This window comes from Ranitomeya variabilis, chromosome 3 (assembly GCF_051348905.1).
Source record: "Ranitomeya variabilis isolate aRanVar5 chromosome 3, aRanVar5.hap1, whole genome shotgun sequence".
NCBI classification, from domain to species: Eukaryota; Metazoa; Chordata; class Amphibia; order Anura; family Dendrobatidae; genus Ranitomeya; species Ranitomeya variabilis.
This window is the reverse complement of record NC_135234.1, coordinates 523289000-523294760: the sequence shown is the minus strand read 5'-3', so window position 1 is coordinate 523294760 and position 5761 is coordinate 523289000. Positions and strand designations below refer to the sequence as shown.

The window sequence follows — 5761 nt, the reverse complement described above, 5'->3', positions numbered from 1 at the left end:
GAATGATCCCACAAGCCCCTATGTTGGTTTCAGCTAGTCTTTAAAGAGGTGTATGCTGGTGTAGTAATTGTCTACATACAAGTTACAGCCTTTTTGTAAAATTGGACAATTTTTCCTGCGCTTCCCAGATAAGTAGGGCATCCTGGTGGGTTTAGTTGGCTGTTGTTCCCAGATAAGTTGGGCATCCTGGTGAGTTTAGTTGGCTATCTTTCCCCTCATGAGTGCAAAAACATGGTAATCTAGAGATCTATCTATCTATCTATCTATCTATCTATCTATCTATCTATCTATCTATCTATCTATCCCATGTCTATCTATCTATCTATCTATCTATCTATCTATCCCATATCTATCTATCTATCTATCTATCTATCTATCTATCTCATATCTATCTATCTATCTATCTATCTATCTATCTATCTATCTATCTATCCCATGTCTATCTATCTATCTATCTATCTATCTATCTATCCCATATCTATCTATCTATCTATCTATCTATATCTATATATATATATATATATATATACACACACTCACCGTCCACTTTATTAGGTACACCATGCTAGTAACGGGTTGGACCCCCTTTTGCCTTCAGAACTGCCTCAATTCTTCGTGGCATAGATTCAACAAGGTGCTGGAAGCATTCCTCAGAGATTTTGGTCCATATTGACATGATGGCATCACACAGTTGCCGCAGATTTGTCGGCTGCACATCCCAAAGATGCTCCATACAAGGCAGGATGGATCCATGCTTTCATGTTGTTTACGCCAAATTCTGACCCTACCATCCGAATGTCGCAGCAGAAATCGAGACTCATCAGACCAAGCAACGTTTTTCCAATCTTCTACTGTCCAATTTCGATGAGCTTGTACAAATTGTAGCCTCAGTTTCCTGTTCTTAGCTGAAAGGAGTGGTACCCGGTGTGGTCTTCTGCTGCTGTAGCCCATCTGCCTCAAAGTTCGACGCACTGTGCGTTCAGAGATGCTCTTAGGCCTACCTTGGTTGTAACGGGTGGCGATTTGAGTCACTGTTGCCTTTCTATCAGCTCGAACCAGTCTGCCCATTCTCCTCTGACCTCTGGCATCAACAAGGCATTTCCGCCCACAGAACTGCCGCTCACTGGATTTTTTTTCTTTTTCGGACCATTCTCTGTAAACCCTAGAGATGGTTGTGCGTGAAAATCCCAGTAGATCAGCAGTTTCTGAAATACTCAGACCAGCCCTTCTGGCACCAACAACCATGCCACGTTCAAAGGCACTCAAATCACCTTTCTTCCCCATACTGATGCTCGGTTTGAACTGCAGGAGATTGTCTTGACCATGTCTACATGCCTAAATGCACTGAGTTGCCGCCATGTGATTGGCTGATTAGAAATTAAGTGTTAACAAGAAGTTGGACAGGTGTACCTAATAAAGTGGCCAGTGAGTGTATATACATATATATATATATATATATATATATATATATATATATATATATATTATGAATTTATGTATTTATCAATCTGTCCTTTTTGTATAACAGGAAGCTGCAGCAGCAGAAGAGGTGCTTCCAGAAGAAGACCGAAGGGGTGGAGAGATATCAGGAGTGGGCTCGCAATTCGTAAGTTTCTTGCATGCATCGCAGAACCACATCCTCACACTACACACAACACATAAAAAACAGATCATTACAGACATCACACTACACACAACATATAAAAACTGATCATTACAGACATCACACTGCACACAACACATACAAACAGTACAGGCTGGAGCAGGCGCCCATCCCCCATGTGGCGCTAAGCGGAGGCCGCCATGACAGGGGTTTAGAGAAGGGGGTGGGAATGAGTCACTTTAGGGAGGTGGGTCTATTTAAATGAGGGGGGTTTATAGGGCTAGTGGGGGTGGAGCGGGGCACTTTCCCGCTCAGAGCACAGCGAGTAGTCCCGCCCGCCCGCCCGCCCTGTTTTATTTTCTTCATGGGGTTTTTTAGTTTATTTTGGGTCATAGTGGCTAGCGGTTGGGAGGGGTCCTTGAAGTTGGTGCTAAATTGCGCTGGGGGGTCCGTGGCTATATGGATTCCTCAGTTGGGCTTATGTGGTGGTTATTTGGTCTGGTGATTTTGGGGGGATTTTGCCCAGCGGTGGCCTGATCCTTAGGGGTTCAGTGGACGATGGCACCCTTCGGGGTGATTTGGTGCTCCCGAGCCAGGGGGTAACGGTTGGGAGTAAGTTACGGTTGGTTCGTCCACTGTTGTTACGGTTTGTTTAATCACCAGATTTCAAGCTTCAAGGACCCACCCCTGATTTTATTTATGGTTATTTATGTAATGTTAATTTTGTTTGTTTAATAAAGGCTGCTGTGGCCAAATTTATCCAACAATGGCTTTGGTGTCGTCTATGGGTTTAAAAGGGGATCTTTGGGTCCTGGGGGGGCTGGGCAAAGGTTAGGCACCCTCCGAGGATCGACTATACCAATGTCATGATCATTACAGACATCACACAACATACAACACATGCAAACTGATCATTATTGACATCACAGTGCACGCAACACATAGGCCAACATAAAAGCACATAATTTTTTTTTTCTTATAGTCTTCTGATTCTGGTGCTCGATCCAGAGGTCCTCAGAGTGGCTCCCAGGGTCGTCGGTGTGCGAGTCAGGGTGGTGGTCATCGGGTAAGCATTTTTTTTAAAAAAAAACAATAACTATGTTGTTTTCAGTCTAATGTCTTTGTTTTTGTCTTTTTTTACAGGCTTCACAGCATGCTCCTGACTCGGACGGTGAGGAGGCCAGGCTAAATATCGACCTCCTCATCGATCTGATCCGAGAGAGGGAGCCGCAGTGGAACATGGGTGATGTAATTGTGACCCTGTTGGCTCTGGGAGCAAGTCTGCCAACAGCTTGTAGACAACTGGGAGGACCTCGATGTTCAGGCCCAGAATCAAACACGTAAGTATACACAGTTATTATTATTATTATTATTATTTATTGTTATAGCGCCATTTATTCCATGGCGCTTTACAAGTGAGGAGGGGTATACATAATAAAAACAAGTACAATAATCTTGAACAATACAAGTCATAACTGGTACAGGAGGAGTGAGGACCCTGCCCGCGAGGGCTCACAATCTTCAAGGGATGGGTGAGAATACAGTAGGTGAGGATAGAGCTGATCGTGCAGCGGTTGGTTGATCGGTGGTTACTGCAGGTTGTAGGCTTGTCGGAAGAGGTGGGTCTTCAGATTCTTTTTGAAGGTTTCGATGGTGGGCGAGAGTCTGATGTGTTGTGGTAGAGGGTTCCAGAGTAGGGGTGATACGCGAGAGAAATCTTGTATACGATTGTGGGAAGAGGAGATAAGAGGGGAGTAGAGAAGGAGATCTTGTGAGGATCGGAGGTTGCGTGTAGGAAAGTACCGGGAGATGAGGTCACAGATGTAAGGAGGAGACAGGTTGTGGATGGCTTTGTACGTCATGGTTAGGGTTTTGTACTGGAGTCTCTGGGCAATGGGGAGCCAGTGAAGGGATTGACAGAGGGGAGAGGCCGGAGAATAGCGGGGGGACAGGTGGATTAGTCGGGCAGCAGAGTTTAGAATAGATTGGAGGGGTGCGAGAGTGTTTGAGGGGAGGCCACAGAGCAGGAGGTTGCAGTAGTCAAGACGAGAGATGATGAGGGCATGGACTAGGGTTTTTGCAGATTCTTGGTTGAGGAATGAACGGATTCGTGCAATATTTTTGAGTTGAAGTCGGCAGGAAGTGGAAAGGGCTTGGATATGTGGTTTGAAGGAGAGATCAGCGTCAAGGATAACCCCGAGGCAGCGAGCTTGTGGGACTGGGGAGAGTGGGCAGCCATTTACTGTAATGGATAGGTTCGTTGGGGGGGTCACGTGAGATGGGGGAAAGATGATGAATTCTGTTTTGTCCATGTTAAGTTTCAGAAATTTAGCGGAGAAGAAGGATGAAATAGTGGACAGACATTGAGGGATTCTGGTTAGTAGGGAGGTGATATCTGGTCCAGAGATGTAGATCTGTGTGTCATCAGCATAGAGGTGATACTGAAAGCCATGAGATTCTATGAGCTGTCCCAGGCCAAAGGTGTAAATGGAGAAGAGCAGGGGCCCAAGGACTGAACCTTGTGGGACTCCGACAGAGAGGGGGCGAGGTGAGGAGGTGGTGTGTGAGTGGGAGACGCTGAATGTCCGGTCTGTTAGGTATGATGAGATCCAGGATAGGGCCAAGTCTGTGATGCCAAGGGATGAGAGGGTCTGTAATAATAGGGAATGGTCCACTGTGTCAAAGGCAGCCGACAGGTCGAGGAGGAGGAGAACAGAGTAGTGTCGCTTGCTCTTGGCGGTTAAAAGGTCAGTGGTGACCTTAGTTAGGGCAGTTTCAGTGGAATGGTGTGGCCGGAAGCCAGATTGTAAGCGGTCAAAGAGGGAGCAAGAAGAGAGATGGGAGGACAGTTCAGTTATGTTGATGGATGTAAAGTGTTGTATAGTGACCAATTTGTGCTTTCACTTTTCAGGCGAGAGAATTATCAAGCGGTGGCGGTCAGTCAGGGATCGCTTCAAGAAGGAGTTCAACAAAGAGATGCAGGCCCCGAGTGGATCTGGAGGACGCAGGAGCAAGTATAAATATGCAAGGGTCCTGTCGTTCCTCAGGTCAACGATGGTGAGCCGAAGGTAAATATTACCCACCCCATTTAATAACAGATGTTTACATGTCTAACCTTTTTTATTTATGTTTCAGCCAGGGCCATGCAATATCAATATATTAATTATATATTTTTTTCTCTTTGTTCCACAGCACCGTCGGCAGCACTCGGGAGCCTGCAGAGTTGAACTCTTCTGGGGCGATCCCTCAGGAGTCCGTCACCGAGGGACACTTCGACAGTCCTAGCCCCTCTGCACATTCCCAGCCTTCCCTCGCATCTAATCCCTCGGTCCCATCCACCAGCGCTGGAGCATCCTGGCCGCCCGTGTTGCATGAATCTGTTGGTGAGGATATAGCTTTTCCTGTACCCCACCCCTCTGATGCTGCCACCTCTAGTACACCTGTGGGTTCTGGGTGGCAGCGCCAGAGGGGTCAGGTACAGAGCTATGCGCCCGAGTTCTTGCATCTGAATGCATCTTTTCAGAACTGTCTGAAACTTTTGTCTGAGCAAAGGGCCCCAGGTTTTAATTTGATAAACAAAAGTCTTCTTGAGTTGCAGTCACTTCTGGAAGGATGCATTCAGATGAAAGTCAATCACTGAACCATACATTTTTCCAGTCGGTACTCGAGCGCATGGATAAGCTATCTCCTGATCAGCAGATGCAAGTAATGCAATTGTGCCAGTCTGCTCTCGCGCTTGTTACCACCCAAGCCACCACATCTGCACCCCTCCCGCACCTGCCCCCCTCCAGCCACTGTCCCTCCCTCCAGCCAGTACCAGCATCCTGCCCCGTACCAACATCCCGCCCCATACCAGTTCCCACCAACATCATCCGCGCCTCCTCTCCCTGCCCACTACCACCAGTCTCCTTCACCCATCATGCCACTACAACCCTTTTCTCCTCCCATCACCTCTTCTGCCTCCCAATCCACCCACTCCACCCCTCCAACCTTCCAAATTCCCAATACTACTCCCGGTTTCATGTCCACCATGTTCTATTTCTTTCTCCACCCCCTAACCTGTTTTACCTACTGATCCTTCACCACCACCATCACATTCCTCTCTCCACACTCTCACTGTAGAAGTGTCCCAATCTGACAGCCCCTCCAGCAATATCA

General features: G+C 47.0%; 1 long non-coding RNA gene across 1 annotated transcript; it reads left to right on the top strand.

Moving 5' to 3' along the window:
- Positions 1-1461: 1461 nt before the first annotated feature.
- LOC143818362 (uncharacterized) lies at positions 1462-5761 on the top strand. Its single transcript, XR_013224487.1, has 5 exons — positions 1462-1606; positions 2586-2669; positions 2747-2943; positions 4515-4671; positions 4796-5761. It is a non-coding gene; the product is annotated as an uncharacterized LOC143818362 (long non-coding RNA).